We start from the raw sequence: 9101 nt of genomic DNA, 5'->3' as shown, positions 1-9101 counted from the left end.
TCATTGATATAACCATTGAGAAATGCACTCTTAACATCCATTTGATAGAGCTTGATGTTGTGGGCACAAGCATAGGCTAGCAAGATTCTTATTGCTTCCAATCTAGCAACCGGGGCATATGTTTCACCAAAGTCAAGACCTTCAACTTGTGTATAGCCTTATGCTACCAATCTTGCTTTGTTCCTTACTAATATCCCATCTTGATCTTGCTTGTTTCTAAAGACCTATTTGGTTCCAATCACATTGTGTTCCTTTGGTCTTTCTACCAACTCCAATACTTGATTTCTTGTGAAGTTGTTAAGCTCTTCATGTATAGCATTGACCCAATCAACATTCTTCAAAGCTTCATCTATCTTCTTTGGTTCAATGGATGACACAAATGAGAAATGCTCACAAAATGATGCCAATCTTGATCTTGTTTGTACACCTCTAGAAATATCACCAATGATAGTGTCCAATAGATGATCCCTTGCAACATTGGTTGGTTGGAGGATTGGAACTTGATTGCTTGCACTTGCTTGATCATTTGGTTGAGATGATGTACTAGCCACTTGATCTTGTTCATTGTCATGAGAGCCACTTGCACTAACTTGATTTATATCATCTTGCACATTTGAGTTAGAGAGCGATTGCACTTGATCATCTTCATCATCATTCACTTGCCTAGGCCTCAATTCACCAATATCCATGTTCTTCATGGCATTTGAAAGTTGAATGCCTCTAACATCTTCCAAGTTCTCATCTTCTACTTGTGAACCCTTGGTTTCATCAAATTCAACATCATGAACTTCCTCAAGAGTACCACTATCCAAATTCCAAACTCTATATGCTTTGCTTGTAGTGGAATAACCATGTAGGAATCCTTCATCACATTTCTTATCAAACTTGCCCAATCTAGTGCCTTTCTTCAAGATATAGCATTTGCAACCAAAGACCCAAAAATATGCAATGCTGGGCTTTCTACCATTCAAGAGCTCATATGGTGTCTTCTCTTTCAATCGGTGACAATAGAGACGGTTGCTACAATAGCAAGCCGTGTTGATAGCTTCAGCCCAAAAAGATTGACTCACATTGTACTCACTAAGCATAGACCTTGCCATATCAATGAGTGTTCTATTCTTCCTCTCAACAAGGCCATTTGATTGGGGTGTGTACTTGGCCGAGAATTGATGTCTAATTTCAAATTCATCACATAACTCATCAATTCTAGTGTTCTTGAACTCACTACCATTGTCACTTCTAACTCTCTTGATGGTTGTTTCAAACTCATTATGAATGCCTTTGATAAATGATTTGAATGTTGCAAACACATCACTTTTGTCCACTAGAAAGAATATCCATGTGTATCTAGTGTAGTCATCCACTATCACAAAGCCATATTTATTATCACTGATACTAGTGTATTGTGTTGGCCCAAACAAATCCATATGTAATAACTCAAATGCTTTACTAGTGCTCATCATGCTTTTCTTAGGATGGGTGTTTCCAACTTGTTTTCTGGCTTGATAAGAGCTACAAAGCTTATCCTTTTCAAACACAACATATTTTAAGCCTTTAACTGAGTTATGCTTAATCAATCTATTCAATTGTTTCATTCCAACATGATCAAGCCTTCTACACCATAACCAACCCATGCTAGACTTAGTGAATAAGCATGTAGATAATTTAGCTTCACTAGCATTGAAATCAACCAAATATAGATTCTCATATCTAAAGCCTTTGAAGATCAAGTTAGAGCCATCTACACTTATGATCTCTACATCACCTACCCCAAATATGCATTTGAATCCAAGATCACACAATTATGCCACAGATAGCAAATTGAAGTTCAAGCTCTCTACTAGCAACACATTGGATATGCTCATATCATTGGATATTGCAATCTTACCAAGCCCTTTGACCTTGCCTTTGCTATTGTTACCAAATGTGATACTATCATAACCATCATTGCCATTGGTGTTGATTGAGTTGAACATTCTTACATCACCGGTCATGTGTTGAGTGCACCCACTATCAAGAACCCAATGCCTTCCTCCGGCTTTATAATTGACCTATAAAAGAAGATCAATTCTTTTTAGGTACCCAAACTTGCTTGGGTCCTTGAAGGTTAGTCACTAGGCTCTTTGATACCCAAATGGCTTTCTTCTTTGAGCCCATCCATGGTTTACCAATGAACTTAGCCTTTACACCATTTGTACCCTTAGTAAGCATATAGCATGAATCAAGCTTAATGGAGGATACATTAGCATTTTTGCTCTTGTTTTTGTATTCTTGCTCTTTGTGACCCACTTGCTTGCAACTAGTGTAAAACCAACCATTGTTCTTCACAAAACTAGTCTTGTGAGGAGTAAAGGCCGCCTTGCCTTTCTTGGGGGTATAGCCCAATTCCTCTTTGTAGAGAGAAGCTCTTTGGCTACCCAAGCACATAAGCAAGCGGTCCTCACCACCATAAGCCTTAGCTAAGGTGTGAGTGAGCTTAGTGACCTCCTTCTTGAGGTTCTCATTCTCAACCACAAGTGAGGCATCACAAGTGAGACCATCACTACTAGATGAGGTAGAAGTGGAAGTGCTATAAGAAGGGTTAGTAGGAGCAACAATGATAGGCATAGATAGTGATTCATCAATTATATCACAAGTTAAACCTACATTGCAAGTTTCAACATGCTTCTTTTTATTTTGCTCATCAAGCAAAGAGGAATGAGCCTTTTCAAGCTTTTTGTGAGCTTTGCCAAGCTTCTTATTGCCTTCCTCTAGCCTCTCATGAGATGCATTGAGCCCATCAAAGGCTTGCTTAAGGGCTTTTAGTTCCTTACGCAAGCTTTTGCATTCCCTTCTCTTGATATCAAAGTGTTCTCTAGCATCTTCTAGCATGTTAATTAATTCATCCTTAGTAGGTTCATCATCATCACTGTTACTATCATTTTCATTTTTATTTTCATGTTCATTATTATCATCATGTTCTTCATCACTTTTATCATCACAAGATTGTACCTTAGTGGCCTTAGCCATGAAGCATGATAAAGATTCGAAGAGAGAAGGCTTCTCATTGATGGCAATGCTTGTAAGAACCTTCTTCTTGGTGGTCCTGTTATCATCACTATCATCATCATCATCACTTGAGGAAGCATCACTATCCCAAGTGACTACATATGAACCACCCTTCTTCTTCTTGAATGCCATCTTGTCCTTCTTCTCTTTCTTTTCCTTCTTGTCCTTCTTCTTGTTCTTCTTGTTGTCATCATCATTATCGCTATTGTATGGACATTGGGCAACAAGATGATCTTTGCTTCCACACTTGAAGCACCTTCTTGAATCTTCTTTATTCTTGGATAAAGACTTTTTTCTTCTAGCATGGTAGCCCTTCTTCACCATGAACTTGCCAAATCTCTTGACAAAGAGAGCCATCTTCTTATCATCATCATCATTCCAAGATTCATCTTCTTCACTTGATGTTTCTTGCTTTGCTTTGCCCTTGGATGATGTGGCTTTGAATGCCACACTCTTCTTCTCATCCTTCTTCTCATCTTTCTTCTCCTTCTTTTCTTCCTTCTCATCATCATCTCTATATGTGTCATCGGTCATTATATCTCCCAACACTTGGTTTAGTGTCATGGTGTCCAAACCACTCCTTACTAGAATAGTGACCAATGTGCCAAATCTTGAAGGCAAGCATCTCAAGAACTTGTGGGAGAAGTCCTTGTCCTTCACCTCTTCTCCAAGTGCTTTGAGATCATTAACAAGCACTTGAAGCCTATGGAACATCTCCAGCACACTCTCCTCCTCCTTCATCTTGAAGCTTGCAAACTTTTCCTTAAGAATGTAAGCCTTTGCACCCTTCATGGCTTGAGTGCCCTCAAATGATTCTTCCAACTTCTTCCAAGCCTCAAGAGCCATCTCAATATTTTTGATTTACTCAAATATTCTCTCATCAATTGCATCATGAATAGCACTTAGAGCAATGTCATTGTTTTGGAGAAGTACTTCTTCAGCCGCGGTGGGATTCTCCAGATCACCAATCTCAATTTTGGTTTCTACCACCTTCCACACCTTTCTATTGATTGACTTGATATATATGGTCATCTTTGACTTCCAATAAGGATAATTTATGCCATCAAATTGGGGTGGCTTCTTGGTGTTGTTGATTTAAGCCGTTTTAACACCGAAGGTTGTTAAGTCTCAAATAACGGTGACCTCGGCTCTGATACCACTTGAAAGGTCCTAATGGCTAGAGGGGGGTGAATAGCCTAATAAAAATTTCTACAATAACACTTAACCAAATGGTTAGACAATTATGAGGCGAAGCAAGTATTGCGCTAGCCTACTCAAAATGCAAGCCACCTACCACAATTCTAGTTTAGATAGTATCTATTCACACAATAGCTATGACACTACCCTATGTTAGTGTGCTCTCAAAGGCTAACTAAAGAGCCACACCAACCAAGTAAGCAAGCTCTCACAACTAGCTACACTAAAGAGCTTGTCAACTAGTTTGTGGTAAAGTAAAGAGAGTGATCAAGAAGGTTATACCGCCGTATAGATAAAAGAATCAATCAATCACAAGGAAGAATAACAATGAGGACTAGCTTTGGCGATTCACTCACTTGGAGGTTTACGCGCTAATTGGCTTCACACGCCAAACCCTCAATAGGGTGCCACACAACCAACACAAGATGAGGATCACACAAGCCATGAGCAATCCACTAGAGTACATTTTGGCTCTCCACCGGGGGAAGGTCAAGAACTCCTCACAATCATCACAATTGGAGCCAGAGATAATCACCACCCTCTGCTCAACGATCCTCGCTGCTCCAAGCCATCTAGGTGGAAACAACCACCAAGAGTAACAAGCGAAATCCACAGCGAAACATGAACACCAAGTGCCTCTAGATGCAAACACTCAAGCAATGCACTTGGATTCACTCTCAATCTCACTATGATGATGAATCAATGATGGAGATGAGTGGAAGGACTTTGACTCAGCTCACAAGGTTGCTATGTCAATAAAAATGGCCAAAGATGTGAGCTACAGCCGGCCATGGGGCTTAAATAGAAGCCCCTACGAAATAGAGCCATTATACCCCTTCACTGGGCATAACACGGGCTGACCGGACGCTCCGGTCCAACTGACCGGACGCTGCTCCTCAGTGTCTGATCGCCCGATGGCAGCCACGTGTCTCTTACGTTCAACTGTGAACGTTTGATCTCAATGATCGAAATGTTGACCGGACGCTCCGACAGAGCTGACCGGACGCTGGACCCTCAGTGTCTGGTCGTTTACAGTAAGGGTCCAAAACATGTTTTTGTCAATTAGACGCGTCTGGTCATGCTTGACCGGACACAGCTCAGCATCTGGTGCTTAATCTTAATCACTGTGTCGACCGACAACACGACCGGACGTAGCCCTTCAGCGTCCGGTCGCAGAGCAACTCAACATCCGGTTAGTTGACCGATGCGAGCATCATTGCGACCAACTCCATTTCACTTCTAACTTCTCCACCCTTGCTCAAATTTGTCAGCCACCAAGTGTATTACCTTGTGCACATGTGTTAACATATTTTCACAAACATTTTCAAGGGTGTTAGCATTTCACTAGATTCTAAATGCATATGCAATGAGTTAGAGCATCTAGTGGCACTTTGATAACCGCATTCTGATACAAGTTTCACCTCTCTTAATAGTATGGTTATCAAACTTAAATGTGATCATACTCTCTAAGTGTCTTGATCATCAAAACAAAATGGCTCCTATGGTTTATACCTTTGCCTTGAGCTTTTTATTTTTCTCTTTCTTCTTTTCAAGTCCAAGCACTTGATCATCATCATGGCATCATCATGTTATGATCTTCATTTGCTTTACCACTTGGAATGTGCTACCTATCTCATGATCACTTGATAAACTAGGTTAACACCTAGGGTTTCATCAATTCATCAAAACCAAACTAGAGCTTTCAGCAACCCTCACTCTGCTGTGAGCAGTTCACCCTATACCTCCATGTATCACTCTTCTCAATGTCATAGTTGAACTCATGTTTAACAGCATGAGTAGCTAAAGCAATCTTAAAAGCATCCATATCTAAATACACTATTCCTACTAACATAGGAGGGTCCTTGTCATAATCAATATCAGGCATATATTCAGGCTCCCTATCTTTAACCATATCATCTATGTCTTCTACTTCATCATTAGAGGATTCGTTATTAGAGTCTGTCTTAGAGGATTCATCAGCACCCGAACTCTCACCTTCCCATTCTTTACTCCCACCTTGGCTTTGAGAATTGGGAGGAGGTGGGAGGTATTGGGGGACCTTGGCTCTGAGGATTGGGAGAAGGTGGGGGTATTAGGGACCAAGGTCAATATACAACCCTTCATCATCAACACCCACATGCTCATTTATTGAGTCTGGGTTAGCCAAGTATTCAGGTTCAGCAGATTGAGTGTGTGGCATGGCTTGGTTCTGCTAAGCTTAGACAAGCAATTCAAGGGGTGAATGGGTGTTCAACAGAGTTAATAGTGCTACCAGAATCCTAATAAGGAATCATAGGGGGCTCACTACTTGGGCTATGATATGCAACAGTCAATAAGCAGCATTTGGAAGCCTTATGTTTTGCAAACATTTCAACCAAATCTTAATCAGTGTAGACTTGGATGTTCACTTTACTATCCATGCAAAAATAAAATAATCTCACTATGTCACCGTAGTTATGAGGATACTTATCGACAACTTCAGCAACCAGGTCTGTGAAGTTAGTGCGGTCAGCATCCACGACTTTGTTCAACGAAAACCACCGCACACGAGAATTGTGAGCAACAATCCGGATTTCTAAGTTGTAGCTATTTTCTGCATCCATCCTACAGATGAACAAGGAGCACACAATCAACACTACAAACACGAGGCACAAACACAGGGCACTAAATACCAATTAATACTACAAACACAGAGCACCACGAAACCAAGGGGGAAAGCAGTGAACTCACTCATCCGGAAGCCAATCTAGTCGCTCGCTCACGCCCTTGTTCCTCGCCATGCCACGCCTATCCTCTGGATCCACGGTCGAATCCACGCTCCACTACCCCATGCGCCGCCACAAGCACGGGGGATTCATTGACTTCTCTTCTAGTCGCCGCTACAGCCTCCGACGCCGCTAGGGTTTCTCCGCCGCTAGTGTTAGGGAACTGAGAGAGTCGAGCGAGAAGAAAGAGTGAGAGACTGAGGGAGATGCCGATCAATATCGGTCAATACAGCCTCCACATATGCCCGTGACTAAAATGACAACATGGCCATTTTTCCTACCCGGTCTCACATATAAGAGCTGTCAAACGGTCAAAACCAAACCGAATGGAGATGTCATGGCGTGTTGGACAAAAAAGTTTAGTGTCATGGCATCAGAGTCCATATAAACTTTTTAATAATATATAGGAACTAGGTAGCGTGCCCGTGCGTTACTATGGGACAACTAAATCTTTTATACTAAAAACACACGGATCGTACGATAAGAAAACAATACTATTAAATTAAATACTAACGTTAAAGTGATATTTAATTCAAAAAGCAAAGTTCATGAAATTAACACAGTCACGGAGACCACGATGTCGCAGGCTCACAAACTCTATTATATATACTTTTTTATGATACGACTAAGATAATATTTTATATCGGCAGAAAGAATTCTACAATATCTATTTCTTTCATGTGCCAATAAATCCATGAATAAGTTCCGCTGCATCTCCATATAATCATGTACACACAGATTCGAGTATATATGTAAATAGGTTTGTGCCCGTGTGTTGCTACGAGACAGCTAAACTTTTATACTAAAAACACATATATCGCATGATAAGATAATAATACTGTAAAAGTATATGACCGACGTTAAAGTGACATTTAATCCAAAAAGCTAAGTTCGTGAAATTTACATAGTTACAGAGAGCGTGGCGTCGTAGGCTCACAATGCATGCGGCTAAGATCATTTTTTATACCGGTAGTAGGAGATTTCCGATATCCATTTCTTTCGTGCGCCAACAAATCTACGAATAAGTTCCATCACATCTCCATACCATCTTGTACACGGTGCTGGCAAGCGAATTAGCTATAACTTATGTAATTAGTTTTATAATTAGCTCATATTTAGTCCTTCTAATTGATATCTAAAAATTCAATGTGTCATAGACTAAAGTTTAGTCCTGGGATCTAACCATCCTCCTAACTTTTGACTCCTGCTGGCTACTCACTTGCACCACCATGCCTATGTGTCTGCACGTATATACTCTAATGTCAGAACGTCTAAGATGGTCTTTATTGTTCATCCTTTGAAAATATCATAACTTTAAGGTTGTCATTTGTGTATGCTGTAAGATTGGGATGTTTTGCACTGATCCATGAGGGTGTCCATGAGAGCCGAAATTTTTTATACCATTATGATGTCTAAGCTTACCAATCAGACAGAGACAAACTTGATTGTTAAAATATTTTCAACACTGCTTTCATATACTCTCTCTGTCCCAAAATAGAATTCATTCTCGCTTTCCGAGAAGTTAACTTTTTTTAACTTCGACCAATTATATATAAAAGAATATTAATATTTATAATACATAATTAGTATCATTACATAGACCATTGAATATATTGTCATAATAAACTTATTTAGAGATTTAAATGTTGCACGTATTTTTTATAAACCTAGTCAAAGTTGAGAAAGTTTAACCTGCACGTATTCCATAACGACTTATATTTTGGAGCAAAGGAAGTATATGCTAATGGGAGTAGTCAACTGGAAGTCGTGATGAACACAACAATACTTTCATATTATATGCTAATGGGAGCACGAAGAAACGCAGGGGAATGGACATATATACTAATGGTGGAAATATTTGTTTAGGAAATTGCAGAAGGTTCATCAGTCTCACCATGTATAACATGCATGCATGATTATTGTTTTCTTTGCATGTATGTGGCCTCGGATGATCGATTTGTTTCCTTCAAAGCAGGCGGCGATCGCAGGGATGATAGTTTTTTTCCTATCGTGCGGAGTATCGCACGGCCGGAAGGGAGGAGCGACCCAAAAAATAGTCTTACTTTTGTTCTTTTAGTTGTAGAATATTAA

This window comes from Miscanthus floridulus, chromosome 17, assembly GCF_019320115.1.
Source record: "Miscanthus floridulus cultivar M001 chromosome 17, ASM1932011v1, whole genome shotgun sequence".
Taxonomy (NCBI): domain Eukaryota; kingdom Viridiplantae; phylum Streptophyta; class Magnoliopsida; order Poales; family Poaceae; genus Miscanthus; species Miscanthus floridulus.
This window is presented reverse-complemented; position numbering follows the sequence as displayed.